Source organism: Schistocerca serialis, chromosome 9 (assembly GCF_023864345.2).
Source record: "Schistocerca serialis cubense isolate TAMUIC-IGC-003099 chromosome 9, iqSchSeri2.2, whole genome shotgun sequence".
Lineage (NCBI taxonomy): Eukaryota > Metazoa > Arthropoda > Insecta > Orthoptera > Acrididae > Schistocerca > Schistocerca serialis.
In genome coordinates this window covers 86,313,429-86,335,174 of record NC_064646.1, presented here as the reverse complement: position 1 = coordinate 86,335,174, position 21,746 = coordinate 86,313,429, and positions in this window count along the sequence as shown.

Genomic DNA, 21,746 nt, shown 5'->3' with positions numbered 1-21,746 from the left:
CTTCATCTGGTTTTCAATCAGTTTATGAAATTCACTGTAACTTACATTTTTCATATTGTACTGTATTTGCATCATTGCATTAACTGATTTTACTGTTAACTTATTCCTTTCTTCTGTCCACTGAGAATTCATGACGGAAAAAACTCTCTCTACATTGGCGTTATGACTGGGAATGGAGAAATAAAATTCCACAATTTCCAGCAACTCTGAGTACTGCTCACTAGAAATGTAATTATGAATGAAGAACACCGGTTTCTTATGTGAGATCATATTCTCAAAACTTTCATCTTTGACCTCCCCCAAAACACGCTTTAATTTCAGTACTTGGTCAAAGAGAAGGGACTCATTCAATTTACAGCTTGTGTTTTCATGCATCCACTTGAATGTCTTTTCAACATTTTCCCATGAAGGTACAGTCTTCAGCAAAATCCATTCAAAATGTTTAATGTCACACAAGGGCTTACTCCATTTTATCAAGTAATCAATAACAGTTTGATAGAAAAGAGAGACTTCCCCTAGAAATGTAGACTGCTGATATTGTGTGAGGTCAGACATTAATTCTTGAACTTTAGACGTAACGAAAACACTGTTTTCTCTCTCCTAAAATTTGCAGTATATTTTCTAGCTCCAGTCTTACCTCGTTCACTGATATGTCTTCCCTCTCAATGCTGCTAACTGCCCTCTGGAAAGGATTCATTTGTGCATACAAGAAGAGCAGATACATTTCTCCAACAGAATCAGAAAAGAATTTCTTGAGAAGGGAAGGACATGTATCAAGTGAAAGAAGTAAGACTTAAGTGCCTTAAACATGTGGATGAACCTCTCTATAGCAGGAAACATGGTGAGCCACCTGGTTGTTACATGTCTAAGTAGGTCCCTATGTGTCACACCAGCAAATTCTGAAAATTCTTTTAGTGATGCTACACGAACAGTATATATGGAGAAATAATTAAAAACCTTTATGATAATGCTCTCAACATCATAAGAGAGGACATCTGCACCAGTATGAATTGCATTATGCAAAATATGAGCTGGACAACCCACTCCTAAAATTTCCCTATTCAGTTTCTTGGTTGGTTGGTTGGTTTGGGGAAGGAGACCAGACAGCGAGGTCATCGGTCTCATCGGATTAGGGAAGGACGGGGAAGGAAGTCGGCCGTGCCCTTTGAAAGGAACCATCCCGGCATTTGCCTGGAGCGATTTAGGGAAATCACGGAAAACCTAAATCAGGATGGCCGGACGCGGGATTGAACCGTCGTCCTCCCGAATGCGAGTCCAGTGTCTAACCACTGCGCCACCTCGCTCGGTCAGTTTCTTCTGAAGTTTCTTGTAGACATTGTTATCTCCTTTTCTCGCAACACCCCCAAAGTCAGCATTTGTGTTATCTCCACCAAAAGCAGATACTTTATCACTAAGCCCATGTTGTAAAATGACACTGTATACACACTCAGCTATTGTACTAGAATCCTCACTGTCACATTCATTTAAATTTAACAAGCTACTTTGGACACCTTAGTCATAACCAAAATACTGCACAAGAACAGGAAATATTTTCAAATACTTGTGGTTGCTAGCATCAGTGCTAATACTAACATAATTGGCCTTCGATAGACTGTTCCTTGTTCTGTCTTCAATGAACGGTGGTATCACTTTATTAACGATGGCTTCTGTTTTAGTTTTGCCGCTGGAGAAGTTTACTGCAACTTTCAGGTCACTAAAAACGTGAGAGATAATTTTTGATGCGCAAGAACTTGAGTTGTATGAATGATGGTGCTTGACACAGTGAAGTGCAAATGCATCTTCTGCTGCAGCTACTTTATTACCATCTGTCTGCGTTTTGAAAAAGCTGGTGAGCAGTTGGAAGATGATGAACCCACTGCCGTCTTATGCTTTTCCGATTGCACGTGGTCGTAAATATCACGTCTACCTCCATTACTGATTGAAATGTAGGAACTGTGAAGAGGAAAAACGTATAATAGAATATTTTTTCTAGGAAAACAACGATTTCAATGGGTCTGTGTATAATCGTAATGTTACTCACCCGCAAATTTTACAGAAAGCTTCGTATTCAGTTCTTCCTCGCTTTATACTCGGAAACTGTTCAGTATATGCCTCCCTGTACTTAACCTTCCGTCTAGCCGACATTATTAAACCCCCAGGCAAATAATAACAACTATTTAATACAATATAACACAACGAAATCGCAAGTACAACAAACCATGCGAACATTCAACAAGCTAATCAAAGAGGATGATACTCTTCATTGCCAGAGATGACTGACCGCCCACTGTATCGACAACTCGCAATCACGCAAATCGAAGAGGACGTACCGTACGCCCGAGCCTGACTGCCCATTGTTTCCATATCTCGAAAGCTGTTCTGTTCTGTTTGGATTTTATATAAAGTGAAGGCAAAGAGATAACATATTGATGCTTATTTGACAGCAATTTTTGAAATTACCGGAAGTTGACTTCAAATCCAGCAAATATCGCGAACATTTGCCTTTTCGGCCCGGACGTTTTCAATTACCCTAAAATCACGAACTGTCCGTGAAATCCGTGGCGTATGGCAACCCTAGTGTTCACAGATGTGAAAATTACCGAACTATCAGTTTAATAAGTCACAGCTGCAAAATACTAACGCGAATTCTTTACAGACGATTGGAAAAACTGATAGAAGCCGACCTCGGGGAAGATCAGTTTGGATTCCGTAGAAATGTTGGAACACGTGAGGCAATACTGACCCTACGACTTATCTTAGAAGAAAGATTAAGGAAAGGCAAACCTACGTTTCTAGCATTTGTAGACGTAGAGAAAGCTTTTGACAATTTAGATTGGAATACTCTCTTTCAAATTCTGAAGGTGGCAGGGGTAAAATACAGAGAGCGAAAGGCTATTTACAATTTGTGCAGAAACCAGATGGCAGTTATAAGAGTCGAGGGACACGAAAGGGAAGCAGTGGTTGGGAAAGGAGTAAGACAGGGTTGTAGCCTATCCCCGATGTTATTCGATCTGTATATTGAGCAAGCAGTGAAGGAAACAAAAGTTCGCAGTAGGTATTAAAATCCATGGAGAATAAATAAAAACTTTGAGGTTCGCCGATGACATTGTAATTCTGTCAGAGACAGCAAAGGACTTGGAAGAGCAGTTGAACGGAATGGACAGTGTCTTGAAAGGAGGATATAAGATGAACATCAACAAAAGCAAAACGAGGATAATGGAATGTAGTCGAATTAAGTCGGGTGATGCTGAGGGAATTAGATTAGGAAATGAGACACTTAAAGTAGTAAATGAGTTTTGGTATTGGGGAGCAAAATAACTGATGATGGTCGGAGAGGATATAAAATGTAGACTGGCAATGGCAAGGAAAGCGTTTCTGAAGAAGAAAAATTTGTTAACATCGAGTATAGATTTAAATGTCAGGAAGTCGTTTCTGAAAGTATTTGTATGGAGTGTAGCCATGTATGGAAGTGAAACGTGGACGATAAACAGCTTAGACAAGAAGAGAATAGAAGCTTTGGAAATGTGGTGCTACAGAAGAATGCTGAAGATTAGATGGGTTGATCACTTAACTAATGAGGAGGTATTGATAGAATTGGGGAGAAGAGGAGCTTGTGGCACAACTTGACTAGAAGAAGGGTTCGGTTGTAGGACATGTTCTGAGACATCGAGGGATCACCAATTTAGTATTGGATGGCAGCGTGGAGGGTAAAAGAATACACTAAGCAGATTCAGAAGGATGTAGGCTGCAGTAGGTACTGGGAGATGAAGAAGCTTGCACAGGATAGAGTAGCATGGAGAGCTGCATCAAACCAGTCTCAGTACTGATGACCACAACAACAACAACTTGATACTAGTAGACTTCTCTTGGTGAGGAATGTTCTTTTTGCGTTTGCTAGTCTGCTTGGATGCATGATCTATTAAGCTGATTGTGCGATAATTCTCGCGTTTCTTACAACCTTCAGAATTGTGTGGATGATGTTGTTCCGAAAGTCTGGTTGTGCATTACCAGTCTCAAACATTCTACAAGCCAGCGTGAATAGCCGGCCAGAGTGGCCGAGCGGTTCTAGGCGCTTCGGTCGGGAACCGCTCAACCGCTACGGTCGCAGGTTCGAATCCTTCCTCGGGCATGTATATGTGTGATGTAGTTTGGTTTAAGTAGTTCTAAGTTCTAGGGGACTGATGACCTCCGCTGTTAAGTCCCATAGTGCTCAGAGCCATTTTGAACCAGCGTGAATAGTTACTTCCCCAATGATTTCATAAATTATGATAGATATTATCTGTTCATTCTGACTTATTTGATCTTAAGTCGTCCAAAGCTCTTGTAAATTCTAATGCTGGATCCCCTATCTCTTATATATGGACACCTGTTTCTTCTTCTGTCACGTCATCAGGCACGTCCTCCCCTCCCCTAAAATGTACTCGTTCCGCCTATCTGCTACCTGCTCTGCATTTCACAGACGAGTTCCCATCGTACTCTTAATGTTCCTACCCTTGCTTTCTAATTCGCAAATTGTTTTGGCTTTCCTATACGCTGAGCCAGTCCATCCGGCAGACATTTCATTTTCGATTTCTTCACATCTTTCCTGCAGCCATTTCGCCTTAGCTTCTCTGCACTTCCTGTTTATTTCATCCCTAAGTGGCTTGTACTTCTGTATTTGCGAATTTCCATGAACATTATTGTACTTCCTTCTTTCGTAGATCAGTTAAGGTATTTCTTCTGATACCCATGGTTTCTTCACAGTTACCTTCCGTGTACCTATGTTTTTCTTTCCAATTTCTGTGAGCGGCCTTATTAGAGATGTCCACTTCGCTTCAACTACCGAGGTACTTATTATCGCACTATCAATAGCCGCAGAGGACTTCAAGCGTATCACTTCATTCCTTAATATTTCCGTATGCCACCTCTTTACTCGCTGATTCTTCTTGACTTCATCATCACTAAATTGTGATCTGAGTCTATATCACTGCTGTGGACGCCTTACAATCTAATATCTGCTTTCTGAATCTCTGCCTGACCATGACGTAAACTAATTGAAATCTCGTATCTCCCTGCCTTTTCCAAGTATACCTCTTCCTCTTGAGGTTCTTGAACAGATTCTTCACTTAAAACTTCCGGGCTGATAGGCCTTGGTCGAAGTGTAAAACTCTCTCCTGACGTTTCGTCTCCGACTGCGGGAGACATCCTCGGAGGTAAAGCGGCGAACTGCGAAGAGAACTCGACGAAGCGCTGATTATATAGGCAGTACAGAGGGCGCCACAGTCGATCACGTGGCGTCGGCTATGAGATTGTCTCTGGTAATGCCAACATTCTCGAATGAAAGTAATCGATCGTCACGCTTGCGGTGCAACGCTGACATCCAAATTTTATCCAGTTTAACACCTTCGTCTTTCCTGTTAAAATTATTACGATGTTTATCAATCTCGACAGCCTCTCTATACAAGCGTGCATAATAATGCGAGGTTTTGATATGACGCTCGTCTCGCTGAATTTTATTTCATGATCACCTTCCTGGTAAACATGTTCCGCTACGGCCGATTTATCCGTGTGACCCAGGCGGCAATTCCTCTTATGTTCAACAAGACGGGTGTTCACACTTCTCTTTGTGGTACCGATGTAAACCTGTCCACAACTACAAGGAATTTTATATACCCCCGGTGTAGCCAAAGGGTCTCGTGCATCTTTTGCCGACCTTCGCTAGTACAGAAATTTCAACTTTTGACAAATCTTTATCAGACAGGTTAATAACAGTTCGAGAATTGTCCTCAACTGAACCTCCAGAAATGTTGTTCTGTAAGTTATTGAACTTCTTCTTCTGCCTATTTGTTGACATTTCTGCACTAACTTCCATAGTTTTGAATGTTAGACGTCAATTTTATTCCAATCACCACACTGCATAGTATTACTAAGAAACAAGTGGAGATGAAAAAGTTTACTGCTGGTTACCGCCAGTGTTCGCTGCGTCTGATGAATCCTCTCACGTAGCATTGCAGACTCCATACGGTTGTAAATACGATGTGCCTGGGCCGAGCGAAACATCCTCTTCACCTTCAGAAATTTCGGAACCGTCGAAGTGTCCCTGCACCTTCCTGTTACGCTGCAGGGACACTTCGACGCCACGTGATCGACTGTGGCGCCCTCTGTACTGCCTATATAATCAGCGCTTCGTCGAGTTCTCTTCGCAGTTCGCCGCTTTACCTCCGAGGATGTCTCCCGCAGTCGGAGACGAAACGTCAGGAGAGAGTTTTATACTTCGACCACGGCCTATCAGCCCGGAAGTTTTAAGTGAAGACAATATCGGCCGTGAAAGCTTACATTGTATGATCTTGAACAGATTATTCGCTATTACTAGTTGAAATTTATTGCAAAACACAATTAGTGTTTTCCTCTCTCACTCCTAGTGCCAGGCCCTTATTCTCATGTAAGCATTTCTTCTGCACCTTCCCTGCAACCGCATTCCAATCCCCTATGACTGCTAGACTTTCATATCCCTTTACGCAAGGAATTATCCGTTCACTGTCCTCATCACTATCCTCATTTACTTCTCTTCATCTTCTGCAAGCGACGTCGGCATGTATACTTGAACTACTGCTGTCGATGCTGGTTCGCTGATGAGAACAATCCTATCACTGAACTGTTCACAGAATACTATACAGTGCAGGAACACTCCACAAGACTATGGACAATCGTAGTGTAGGTAGTCTCTTTAGTAGATCTGATGCACTTTCTAAGTGCCCTGCTAATAAAGCCTTTTTATTTGCGTTATTTATCGTATAACCGAAATTTAACGGAATTTCTTTAGCACCCACGTGGAGAACCTCGTACTTTATGTTGTTCAGGGTCCATTGCCCCTTCTCGCAGCGTGCAGTTATCCTGCCTCAATCATTTTGTAATCTGTTGAAATTCACAGAGACGGTTACCTAAAAGATAATAACTGAAACTTGCTGGCCGGTTAAATCTGTCTTTGATTCGAACCCAGAACCTTGTCTTTCAGTAGCAATGATTTTACCAGCTGAATTATTCACGCACGCCTCATGAGCCGCCCTCGTTGCTTTGTTTCTGCCAGTGCCTCTCCTCTACCGGGAACACATCGACGCACAGGTTTAACCCGCCAAGAAGTTTAAAACCAAAGCACAATCGGCTACAGATTGAAAGATTCATTCTGGAAAGGCGTTACTTGTTGAAAATCATCTACCTTCCCGTCGCTCTCATCAGCCTTCCGTCAGAGACCATTTCTTTCGTTTTCTTTATCAACTACTGCAAGCCGACCTCTATAACTGAAGTTGTGGCTCGTTAAATAATCTCTGAGGGATTTTAGGAATCTGGCCGAATACATCGTCAATAACTTCCAAACTTCGTCCTAAGAAAGCCTTGCTGCATAGGCTATTGAAATACTTCCTAATTTTTCCGATGCAGACTTGTGCCAAACCTAGATGTACAGGGTGATCCAAAAGTTCGTTAAAATATGAAAATACGGTATTTCATGGAATAATGTAAGTTGAAAGGTAAAACGTGACATGCATATGGTTGAAATGATATGGGGTTTTATTGAAACTAGAAAGGAGTGCAAAAACCGACCAACAGATGGCGTTATACAGCAACATGTCAGTGACGCCGCATGACATTCGTGTACAAAATGAGTTGTAGTGTGAGAGGGAGTTCCCCCTTTTTCTTTCCCATCATCTGTCCAGGTTCCCCCCATCTGCCCTCGGCTGTGGTGTGTCATACTTGTGCCATCTTTTTAGTGCAGTATTCAAGTGAGTGTTCAGTGCTGTGCGTCTTTCCAAAGTGTTGCGAACAGAAATCATGCCGTCGCTGGGTGTGATTTTTATATCTCTTGCGAACAGAAACCAGACTATCGCCGCGTTTTTAATTGTTTGTCTATTATTTTACCTGTCTGCTTCCTGCGTATTTTATTCGCATCGCCAACCCTTTATTTTATGTTTTATGTTCCACAATTTTCCGCCATTTTACCATGCAAGTCACCGATTTTATCACCTGCTTTTATTATTTATTATCTTCATTCTTTAAAATGTCTGAAGGCTGAAGAGCGGCGTACTGAGCTGCTGCCAGCCCGCCCCCTTCGCGAGGAATCGAAACTCAATAAAGAAACAAAAAAAGAGAGGGAGTCAGATGAGTCACCAACCGCGGAATGTTGGCTTTACAGGAAAGGGCACTGTTAGTGAAGCTTTACGATCCTATCGCCATCGGAAGAGTATTCGAACTCAAAGAGGTGTCGCTATGAAGGAAATGTTCACGAAGTCCAAGTCGCGGGTTGTCTAGGCGATCGTCTGCGCAGTCGGGGACCAGACACAAGTGCTACTACTGCCCACACAGTTCGAGAAGAAATGGAGGCTTTAGGGGGTTCATCTCCTTACGGTGAAGTCAGCGCTCGTGAAGTCGCATGTCGCATCAGCGTTCAACCCACTGCTGTGTGGAGAGCACTAAAGCCTACCCTCAAACGCTATCCGTACAAAATACAGCGGCCTCATTAACTGTTATCCATCAATTTTGTGATGCGAAGAGCAGTTGCGGTGTGAGTTCTTCAAAAGATGGGGGAAGATGACGACTGATTGTATAAAGTGTTATGGACGGACAAAGCCTATTTCACACCCCAAGTCTCTGTTAATACCCACAGCTGTAGAACCTGGACTAACATAAATCCTAGATGTGTCGTGGAAACTCTACTGCATGGTGAGAAAGTCAGGGTGTGGTGTGGCAGTACCACATCAGTCGTGATCGAACCCTTTTTCTTCAAGGAAATGCGGGTTGCTGCTTTCCAAATTTTCAGCGGGATGGATGCGAGATACAGAATGACTTTATCCCTAGCCCGGTTGGCAAACGCCTGCTCGAAGGTACGATTGTTACGCAGGATGGCGCTCCACCACATAGTGCTACACATGTTAAAGATCACTTGAGCGCATCGTTTGGTGACACTAACTGCAACGTCCCATTAGAAAAATTATACATGACTGTCCTTAAACTGACACACAATATTTTTAGCGCAACGCAATCTGACTTTCAAAAATCCCTACAAAAGAATGGCCCTAACATTAACCTAAACCTTTCACAAATCACTTACCTCACAAAAATCTTCGTTACTCGAACTACTGCAATACAGCGAGCGCCACTACTGCCAGCTAAATAAAAGATTAAAACTACGGAAGGCACTAACTACTGATAGGCATAGTTAGCAAATGAAAGATTTTGATAGAGAGCAAACAATGTATTTACCTCAATAGTGTTCAAAAGTCATAATGTATATAGCAGTTCATGATACCCAGTCTTACAAATTTCAAAACTCCACCATCTCTCTCCCCACATCCACCACTGCTGGCGGCTCACCTCCAACTGCGCAACGCTACGCGCTGTTCACATCCAGCTGCCCAACACTACAATGGCAGACAATAATGCAAACTAGCCACAGACTGCACACAGCACAGCCAGTGATTTTTCATACAGAGCGCTACGAACGTTGCCAATAAGAAAACATAACTTGCTGAGCCGCTGTTTGCGTCCTTGCCGTCCCAGGTGCCCAGACCTGGATCCGTGCAATCATTGGTTGTGGGAAAAAATGTTGATCCGTAGACTGCATCAGTAGTGCTTGTCAGTATTGATATGCTTGAAGTCGCAAGTGTGCCACCGCATTGGGGATGCTAAAAGACAACATTCGACGGCAGTTCCTCACCACACAAACTGATGTGCTGTACAGTGGTGTTCATGACATTGTCCCTCGACTACAGGTATTTTGATTAATATCGGCCGACATGTTGAGCATTTGCTAGAAAGAACGTCGTCTTTCCTAAAATTCAGTTGCTATGCTAATTAATTGTTTGTATCATATGAAGCGTCATATGTTGGCTATTTTATGCACTTTTTGTTTCAATAAAACCTCATGTCATTTTAAGCATGTGCGTCAATTTTTGCCTCTCTCCGTACATTATTTAGTAAAGTACCGAATTATCAAATGTTAACAGACTGTTGGCTCACCTTCTATTTGACTTACTGCTACACAATCTGACATCCATATATAAGTTTCATTACGTACATTCCTGTTCTTCAGATACTCATTCACTGAAATCTCGTATTTATCCACCGATACAGAGCAAGCAAATTTCAGTTAAACGCCTCCCCTGTAAGGGAATGTACATAAAGACTGAGTGCAGATCTGTGACATATGAACGACCAGATATCGAAGATTGGGTCTGGTCTTGAGGCGTATTGGATAGCCGAAGCAGTTAAGGCGACTGATCGCGACAAACCGGAAATCCAGGTTCGAGTCCCCGTTCAGCGCAGATTCTCAATGTCATCATTACAGTTCTACTGCTGAAGGTTTGAGAGGTGGCATGAGCCCCCTCTCATATTTCTATCTTACGATTTTCGTGTCTAACTGCATGCGGTGAAAAGTTGCTATTCCTTCACACGCAGACTTCCCACGCAGCGTCTCTCGTCACCCGGGTGGTCCGGTGACAGGCAGGCTCTCCTGATCTGGAAAGGGTTAAGCCGACGGGTGTGAGGAAGTCGAGTGAATGCTTTGCAGACGCCGACATTGTCAAAAAACACGCCCGGAGGGGTCTGAAGTAGCGGCTGGGCTAGAGGTTCCGTTACTTCGCAGAATCTTAGCGAAAACACTTTCTGGAGGGCTACCAGCGTGGCGTGGGAATGACTTTTGTACCCAGGCAATTGTGGCAGGAAAATTCCCGCGCTTTCTGCAAAATAGTAACTGTGATTGGCTGGCTCAGGGCATAGCTCCGTGACGTAGCAAAATCAGCGCAGAAATTGGCGCCAAGAATCTCCATTGGTGGAATGGTAGTGCTCCGGCAATGGAGTGGAATTTTCCGCCGGTTTTGGAGTTGCTGATTGGAACATTTAACCACGGCCACTGTCGTGGGGGTGGGAATGTGGTGTGTTCGGCCTGTACGGGTGCTCTAGGTAGTCGGCTCTCGCCTTTCGGTCGAGGACGTCGAAGCAACCAGCCCTCGCCTCCGGTACGCCAGATCGTGTTCTGGCAGTTAAGAAGACAGTTTGGTAATGTATGTCCGCAGCACCGGCAGATAGGGATTTTCCTAGGTGATAATCAGAGCCCAGCAGAGTGCGCCTGTTCGTCTTTTTCTAACTTTGTTCTGTCTTGAGTAGCAGCAATTAATGTTGGGTTAGCTGTGTGTCTCTCGTAAGATTTGAGTGGCAAGGAATTGGCTCCACATACCACTTCGTCATAAACCTCACAATCTAGTTTAGGGACAACTTCACCTTCACAGCGTTTGTTTGTGTATCCAATTTGAACCAATTTGATGTATTATAAATGTTTCATGTGTTTTTGTTTATTATTTTGTGTTTAGTGTTAATAAATCATATTGTTATTTTGGACAGAACTTTCATTCTGTTAATCGGTAGAGCAACCCATCATTTCTCACTACATTAATGAAACCTTCCTTTATTTAACTTATTTATCAAATTAAATTATTGCAGGTGCCAAACTCTTTTCTACTCCACTTGCAGGGTTGATTACAGTCAGTTCGCGCATATTTTTTAATCCTTGTGCAACAGCAAAAGTCGGAGTTAGAATAGGGGGGGGGGGCTTAGAGCATCATTTACATGTGTAGATTCTAGAAATTAGTGTTAAATACACTGCTAGCCCCGGCACCTCGCAGGTTGTCCATATCCGCAACTGCAAGTACATTTCATGCACGCTGTACCTGTTTCGAGAAACCGTTCACCTGGATGACGGTGTACCCAGAAACGGCGATGGACCTGCTGTGATCAGAAGCGTTATTCACCCGACCAGGCACACGTTTCCGTTTATGCATGAGCCAGTCTCGATGCTTCTGTGCGCGTTGCAGTCGTACTTGCTTATGTTGGGTCAAAATGGCAACACGTACGGATCGTCTGCTATGGCGTGCCCTGTCATACAGTGTGTGTGCCCTGAATGGTGCGCTCCCAAACACTTATGCCTGCGGCAGAATTGTACTCTGTCTTCAGATATTCCACACTTCGCCGATTGTCTCGCTTTATAGCACAGGCAAGCGTCTGGCCTCCACGTTCTGTGATGAGGTTTGGACGTTCATACTAGTGGCTTCACCCTCCTTCAGCTGCTGCTGGTGTGCGGAACTTAAGGACAAAAGTATCATTCGCATGATGTGCCACTGCCAAGTCACACACCTCGATGAAACTTGGACCATACATGGAAAGAACTGCTACAGTTTAGTACAGTACAGGACAGTATAGAAAGTAACTGAAAGAAATACGCAACGAGAGAAATAGAACTAACAGAGAAGTAGAACTAACACTTTTATTGAAAGATAATAATTACGCTGAAGTCACAGTCTTTGATATTGGTCCCCTGCACATTGTAAAAGGAAGGACATGTATTCTACACTACTGGCCATTAAAATCGCTACACCAAGAACAAATGCAGATGATAAACGGGTATTCATTGGACAAATGTATTATACTAGAACTGACATGTCATTACATTTTCACGCAATTTGGGTGCATAGATCCTGAGAAACCATTACCCAGAACAACCTCCTCTGGCCGCAATAACGGCCTTGATACGCCTGGGCATTGAGTCAAACAGAGATTGGAGGGCGTGTACAGGTACAGCTGCCCATGCAGCTTCAACACGATACCACAGTTCATCAAGAGTAGTGACTGGCGTATTGTGACGAGCCAGTTGCTCGGCCACCATTGACCAGACGTTTTCAATTGGTGAGAGATCTGGTGAATATGCTGGAAAGGGTAGCAGTCGAACATTTTCTGTATCCAGAAAGGCCCGCACAGGACCTGCAACATGCGGTCGTGCATTATCCTGCTGAAATGTAGGGCTTCGCAGGGGTCGAATGAAGGGTATTTGTCTTGCAAACGTCCCCATCTGATGACTCAGGGATCGAGACGTGGTTGCACGATCCGTTACAGCCATGCGGATAAGATGCCTGTCATCTCGACTGCTAGTGATACGAGGCCGTTGGGATCCAGCACGGCGTTCCGTATTACCCTCCTGAACCCATCGATTCCATATTCTGTAATAGTCATTGGATCTCGACCAACGCGAGCAGCAATGTCGCGATGCGATAAAGCGCAATCGCGATAGGCTACAATCCGACCCTTATCATAGTCGGAAACGTGATGGTCCGCATTTCTCCTCCTTACACGAAGCATCACAACAACGTTTCACCAGGCAACGATGGTCTACTGCTGTTTTTGAATGAGATATCGGTTGGAAACTTTCCTCATGTCAGCACGTTGTAGGTGTCGCCACCGGCGCCAACCTTGTGTGAATGCTCTGAAAAGCTAATGATTTGCATATCACAGCATCTTCTTCCTGTCTGTTAAATTTTGCGCCTGTAGCACGTCATCTTCGTGGTGTAGCAATTTTAATGGCCAGTAGTGTAATATGGTGTGTGATCACCACGACGGCAGTACACGCGCTGCAACGCTCACCACAATGTCATAAGGACGTTCCATCCCTCCACCAGAGCGGTTGACAACTCTTAAATGGTCGCTGGTGCAAGTGGACGTACTGAGATGTGTCATCTCAACGCAGCCCATGGTGCTGAATGAGATTTAGGTTGGTGGTGGGGGGGGGGGGGGGGGGGGCGGACGGACCTGCCATTCCAATGCGCCGAATATCCTCTCGTTCTAAGGAGTCTTCCACTTCCGCTATTCGATGCGGTAGTGCATTGACGTTCATTCAATATGAAGTCGGGCCGAATGCGCCCCTGAAAAGAAGCCCAGGAGAAGGAGTACCGTATCACAGTAACATTGGCTGATGAGTGTACCGTGTTCAAAGATTCTGCGGTCAGTACACCCGTGCAGCATTATGCGTCTCAACACCATGACACCTTGACCACCAAAACGATCGTGTTGGACGATATTCATTGAAGTAATACGTGCTTCCATCTCTCGCCGTATGAGGTTACATCCAGAATCACTACTCGGACTGAATCTGCTGTCATCCGAGTGTAGCATGTCACGCCACACCCTATGCTCTAGGCACCATCGCGAACAGTGCTCCACTTGCGCAGTTGTCAACAGAATGCAACGTACTGGTCGTCAGGCAAAGACACCAACCCCAAGCGTTCGCCTGTGACTGTGGAGTGTGAGACTGCGTCTCTTGTAGTACTGTTAAATGTGACTGCGATTGCATCCGATGGTCGACATGGATCCCTTGTTGCCTGCTGTACAATGTAGCAGTCATCTGATGCTGTATTTGGCCGTTGTCGACCACCTCCGCTCCTTTGGGCAGAAGTGCCTGTGTTTCGTAATGCTCCACATGCACGTGAAACAACGCTGCGAGCGATACGAAACTCTTGGGCTACGGTCGTCACACTTCCTTCTTCTTTCAGTTTCCCGATGATTCTTTCCTGTGTGACGTTATCCAAAGGTTGATTCCAAGCCATGTAGTAATGAAGAACACCGTCACACCGTACCACAACTGCTCGCTGATTGACCCACACTCCTTCCTTCTACTGCCTTTTGCTGCGGGGCCAGCCCCATTTGGCCCTGTATTCATGCTGGGCTCGCGTTCTATGACGTCCAGCTTCTCCTACGCGAATGGAAGACCTCTGATAACAACTGATTCTTGGAGTTATCATGGCGCACGGAATATTCGCTGAGGTTTCGGGATTGCAGCCGGTTCATGTTGACTTCTTGCCGCAGTATTTCGGCTGGCAACAGTCCAGCCATCTTCAGGTGAGTGTGGCTGGACGAATACTGTAGAAAGAAGTCAACATGATCCGACTGCGATCCCTAAACTTCGTCGAATACTCCGACAATATATTTCCGCACTTTCAATCATTCCCACCGAGTTGCTAATGAGTTACGATTCTTTATCTGTCTCGTCCTTAAATTTTGAAAAGCAGCTCACTATCGTCACCCCAAGGTCGTCTGGTAAAGAGAAAAAAATAAATGTTTCGTAAACAACTCACATTATTTTTCGACGTAGTCTCCTTTGAGGGATCTACACTTGGTCCAACGACCCTCCTGCTTTTTCATCCGGACGGAAAAATAGGTTCTGTCAAACACTGCAAAATTCCAGTTGTCTGTGCCTATCACGTCCTGATTTGACGAAAATTTCCTAGAACAGGAAGAAGTCGCTTGGGCCTAAGTCTAATGAATACAGTGAATGAGGAACCATTTCAAAGCCTATTTCATGCGCTTTAGCCATCGTTATAGCTGGTGCGTGGCATGGTACGTTATCCTGGTGAAAAAGCACTTTTTTGCGTGCCAACCTTGGTCTCTTTCAGCCAACACAATTTTCAAACATCAATGAAACATAACAGAGTTCAGTTACGGTTCTGCTGTTTTGCAAGTAATCTATGAGTATTACTCCTTGGGAATCTCAATAAACAGTGGCCATCGTAGTACCAGTGCGGCAGTTCAACCCTTCAAATGAAAGTGTTCAATAACAGCTCGAAACTTTGTTTTCTGCATTTTCAATCGCAGTAGACACACCGACCAATTCAGACGGATATCATCAATGAACAGTACACTGTACATTATCGAAACTCTTTATACCATTCTTGGAGTAATCAAGTTTAGCAATCACGAAGGCGAAACAAAAATGTTCCACTTGTTCATGGAAAATGTACGCGGCTTATCAAACCCCCCTCACAGACACTCGAGGCAACAGGACTCGGGCAGCTGCCCAGCTCCGCTCGTTCCGAGATATTCGTTCTCAGGCACAGGGCCTTATGAATGTGCCCTGTATCAAAACGTGTTACGATAGTGGATTTCGCAATTTGTGGCACGCATCGACGGTAGAATTATTCCCCATTTCCCCACGTGTCTCTGCTCCGTTTATATACTTATGGCCTGCCCTGCAATGTGACCAGGAGTGACTCAGTAGCGCGCAGGGCAGCGGTCATAAAGATGTGCCTCATCAGTGTATACGACACTCCCCTTGCACTGGCAAGATCGGTGTCAGCCTCTGTTTGTGCTAGAGGAACTGTTCACGGTGAGGTCGTCGTTAGAGATATGCCAGTCCGTCATATCTCGCAGTTGACCCGCACTAACCTGTTTCTGTCTAGGCTTCTTCTTTCAAGGTGACGTCCCTTTCGCTGCCATGGAAGGGCCGGTCGTGGGCTAGTCAGATCTAGATGCGCAAGTACTGCTGCAATGCCGCGCGGGATTAGCCGAGCGGTCTTGGGCGCTTCAGTCATGGACTGTGCAGTTGGTCCCGGCGGAGGTTCGAGTCCTCCCTCGGGCATGGGTGTGTTTGTTTGTCCTTAGGATAATTTAGGTTAAGTACTGTATAACTTAGAAGAAAGATTAAGGAAAGGCAAACCTACGTTTCTAGCATTTGTAGACTTAGAGAAAGCTTTTGACAATGTTGACTGGAATACTCTCTTTCAAATTCTAAAGGTGGCAGGGGTAAAATACAGGGATCGAAAGGCTATTTACAATTTGTACAGAAACCAGATGGCAGTTATAAGAGTCGTGGGGCATGAAAGGGAAGCAGTGGTTGGGAAGGGAGTGAGACAGGGTTGTAGCCTCTCCCCGATGTTATTCAATCTGTATATTGAGCAAGCAGTGGAGGAAACAAAAGAAAAATTCGGAGCAGGTATTAAAATCCATGGAGAAGACATAAAAACTTTGAGGTTCGCCGATGACATTGTAATTTTGTCAGAGACAGCAAAGGACTTGGAAGAGCAGTTGAATGGAATGGACAGTGTCTTGAAAGGAGGATATAAGATGAACATCAACAAAAGCAAAACAAGGATAAACGAATTTGTAGTCTAATTAAGTTGGGTGATGCTGAGGGAATTAGATTAGGAAATGAGGCACTTAAAGTAGTAAAGGAGTTTTGCTATTTGGGGAGCAAAATAACTGATGATGGTCGAAGTAGAGAGGATATAAAATGTAGGCTGGCAATGGCAAGGAAAGCGTTTCTGAAGAAGAGAAATTTGTTAACATCGAGTATTGATTTAAGTGTCAGGAAGTCATTTCTGAAAGTATTCGTATGGAGTGTAGCCATGTATGGAAGTGAAACATGGACGATAAATAGTTTGGACAAGAAGAGAATAGAAGCTTTCGAAATGTGTTGCTACAGAAGAATGCTGAAGATTAGATGGGTAGATCACATAACTAATGAGGAAGTATTGAATAGGATTAGGGAGAAGAGAAGTTTGTGGCACAACTTGACCAGAAGAAGGGATCGGTTGGTAGAACATGTTCTGAGGCATCAAGGGATCACCAATTTAGTATTGGAGGGCAGCGTGGAGGGTAAAAATCGTAGAGGGAGACCAAGAGATGAATACACTAAGCAGATTCAGAAGGATGTAGGTTGCAGTAGGTACTGGGAGATGAAAAAGCTTGCACAGGATAGAGTAGCATGGAGAGCTGCATCAAACCAGTCTCAGGACTGAAGACCACAACAACAACAACAGTGTATAACTTATGGACTGATGACCTTAGCAGTTAAGTCCCATAAGATATCAGACACATTTGAACATTTTTTTACTGCTGCAATGGTGAACTGTGAAGCGCGTCCTCTACTGCTGATTTTGGCAGTAGACAATGTACGACAATGTAAAAAGAGGATACCATATAATTATCCAATTATCCAGTAGCGTCGTCACAGTGCACTTTAAATTTCGTTCGTTACACATGAATACCCCATTATGCAGATGTGGGGAGGTAACACAGAAGACACATGTTACGCACATACGCAACCTCACAATAACGGACCTCGAATACTGTAACGTTCCCTAGCAGCACACACACTACTAATAAACTGAAATGACATTTAATTGTACTATGTACGCCACTATGAAGCAATTCGTATGTACTGTAATTGTTTATCAAAAAAATATTATTTAATTTTGTATAAAGGACATTCGTTATTATTGTAATATTTTCTGTAATAATATTCTCGATGTATTTATGATTGTAATATTTCAATACTCATAATGTAATTACGAAATATGTTAATATCTGTGATAAAAAAATGTAAAATACAGCCACAGAGGAAAATAATGTTGTAAGATTACAAAGAGACATTCACAATCAGCAATAGTATAAATAGGAATACATAATGTGCATTCTTTGTCGAGCTGAGAGAGAGAGGAACCTGTGACGTAGCATTATATGAATGAGTAGACTTCTTTTGTCTATATCTATCTTTAGCCGCCATTAGAGGAAAAATTACAAAGTAATGTAAGTTTAATTATTGTTGTGGTCTAAATACATTATAATTTATCAAAATTGTGTATTACTAATGTAAATTAGCTTGCCCATGTCATCTATAATATTTCTTTAAAGAATTTTCAGCATTTTTAGCGATTATCGTTGGTGTTGTTGGGCTGTGCCGCGACCGAACGATTTGCAGCGGCGGCACATTTAAAAAATTGTTCCGCTAAAAAAAATTATCCAAACCCGTAAATCGGGAGCAGATAAAATTAGCAGTGAATTATGAAATATTTTTCTTTTACAGCGATCCTGAGGCTGACGGAATTTATTACTGGTTTTACGTTTGTGCATTCATAGGCGGATAATTAACGTTGAAGTTGTTAATCTGTTGGTCCTTTCAGTTTCTAATGCAAATAACTTAAACGTATAGTGAAATGTGTTTTGTCAATGATAATTAAACGTTCAGGTCGGCTTGGCAATATTTAACCATTTTATGCTAACAGAGACAGTCTTGTGTTCCATAGCTAACACCGGGAAAGAATTCAGTAAATATTTAAAAAACCACTGCATTTAGAAAATGTGTGCCAAGGCCGAAATACGTAAAAAATTTAATTTAAACAATTTTCAAATAAATGTCATTAATCAGTTAGTATGAATTTATCAGCATGAGAGGGTTGCTAAGGTTCACGTAATTTTAAATGTGCTTAATACCGTCTAAATGAATTTTTATTACCACACGTAAATAAGGGGTTCTACAACAAAGTTCGTACTGAAAGAGCAAATAACAAAAATATTTAAAACCATTTCTCCCCCATTTTCCAATCCATTCATTTTTTTTTACATAATATATATAGTTTTTTTATTTCGTCAAAATATGCAAATATAAACACTAAGATTTACTCTAATTAACGAGAGCCACTTAAGTTCTGTTAATTCCTGAGCCCATGGAAATCAATTCCAATTTTAATGCAAGAAATTCAAAAAATTATGCAAGGAGCAGTCTGCTGCTCATGGCCCCATCTCGGCAACTAACTTCCCTGCTCTGACCTCCAAGCTACGACACAAGCTAGGGATCTGCTGCCTTGTCTTTTGGCCGATCAGCGCCCAAGAAATTTTGTTTCCTCTACATAAACGCACGGGAGTGGCAATTCTGACTTTGCGGTTGATAATGGAAAAAAGATGAAAGAGAAATCGAGACATGTTCATGGGATTTGTCGATCTGGTGGAAGCGCTCGACTATGTAAAATGGTGCAAGATGTTCGAAATTCTGAGAAAAATAGTGGTAAGCTATAGGGAGAGACGGGTAATATACTATATGTATAAGAGCGAAGAGGACATAATAAGAATAGACGACAAATAACTAAGTACCTGGATTAAAAAGGATGTAAGCCTGGGATGTAGTCTTTCGCCCATACTGTTCAATGTATATATATTTTAAGGACTATGGGACCAAACTGCTGAGGTCATCGGTCCCTAGGCTTATGCACTACTTAATCTAACAAACTAACTTACGCTAAGGACAACTCACAAACCCATGCCCGAGGGAGGACTGGAACCTTCGACGGGGAGAGCCGCGCCAACCGTGGCATGATGCCACAGACCGTTCGGCTACCCCGCACGGCAATCGAAGAACAAATGATAGAAAAACAACAATGATTCTGGAGTGGAATTAAAATTCGAGGTGAAAGCATATCAGTGATACGATTCGCTGATGAAATTGCTGTCCTGAGTGAAAGTGAAGAAGAATTACAGGATCTGCTGAAAGGAAGGAACAGTCTAATGAGTTCAAAATATGGACTGAGAGTAAATCAACGAAAGACAAAAGTAATAAAAAGTAGCAGAATTGACAACAGCGAGAAACGTAAAATCGAGCTTCATGGTCACGAGTAGATGAAGTTCGGAAATTCTACTGCCAAGGCAGGGCAAGGAGAACTATAGCTGGCAAAAAGGTCATTCCTGGCCGACAGAAGTGTACTATTATCGAACAAACGTCTTAATTTGAGGAAGAAGTTGCTGAGAATGTACGTTTAGAGCACAGAATTGCATGGTAGTGCAACATAGACTTGTGGGAAAACCGGAACAGAAGAGAATTGAAGCATCTGATACGTGGTGCTATAGACGAATGTTGAAAATTAGGTGGACTGATAAGGTAAGGAATGAGGGGGAAGGAATATGTGGAAAACGCCGACCAGGAGGAGGGACAGGTTTATAGGACATCGGTTAAGACATCAGGGAATGACTTTGATGATAATAGAGGGATCGTGAAGGGCCGCTTCAAACCAATCAGAAGACTGACGACTCACACACGAGGTGCGACAGTAAGGTAATGAGACTGATTTTCTTTGCAAGACGTGACAACCCTGCAGGCTTGCGTAGGCACAATATCTTTGACCTTGGTCTATAAACTGCTTCTAGTCCAAGCGGCACATCGATGCAACAGCTCAGTCGTCAGTTGTGCTGTAATAAGTTAACACATGTTTGTGTCTCTCGTCACGGAAATGGAACCGCATAATATTGCGCAACGGTATGCCATTTCTTTTTGCGTTAAATTGAGTGAAAACGCGAGGACAACTTAAGGCAAGCTTCAGAAGGCTTTTGGAGAGGAGGTTATGTCAAGGGCTCAAGTTTTTCGTTGGCATAAAATGTTTAGTGAAGGCAGAACGAATGATGAAGTCAAAAGTTCTATGCATGCTTGTTGCTTTTTTGATTCCAAGGGAATTGTTCATAAGGAGTGGGTACCTCCTGGACAAACAGTTAACCAATATTACTACAATGAAATTTTAGAAAGACTTCGTTAAAGAGTTCTTCGTGTCCATGCCAACATTGCTGATAATTGGATTCTGCATCAAGATAATGCACCATCCCGTACTGCTCTGTCAGTACAGCATTTTTTAACCTCAAAACAAATTTCAATACTACCACAGCCACCTTATTCACCAGATATCGCTCTGTGTGGCTTTTTCTACTTCCCAGAATCAAAACGTCGCTCAAGGGACACCATTTTCAAACAACACAAGATGTCCAAAAAGCTGTAACGAGGGTCTTGGAGGATATTGCAGAAGATCAGTCCCAGAAATGTTACCATCGATGGCAGAAGCGCTGAAGAAAGTGTGTGCAATCAGAAGGAGCAACTTTTTTTTCCACATCAGTCTGATTACTTTATTGTCGCACCTAGTATATATATAGCTGACTAACGCTTCCAGTAGCGTTCTTCTGCACCAGACTGGCACCGTGTTGCACAGCACTACGAAACAGTAGGTGCCCATTATTTGACATAAACGCTACAATCCAGCAGTGAATAAGTCGAAGAGCGATTAGTGTTATGAATTCATGAAGAAGATGGGATCATTCACGTTCTCTGGCTGGATGTGTGCCCTTGCTCGTAGAAAATTGCTAGAGCGAGCATCGTCTGGAAGCTCGCCCTGAGCAGTCAACTGTGACCTGGCAGGTGCGGCAGAGTTTTTGAGTTTTAAATGCATGCAAATGAGCTCCCAGGTCCAAAAGCGGGCGCTGCCTGCTAGCTGTGGTCGGAGGGTGGGGTGCGTATTGGCTTAACCTGTCAGAGAAGGCGAGTAACAGCCCGCACAGCCGTCGTTAAGCTTCCCAGCGGGTGCCCT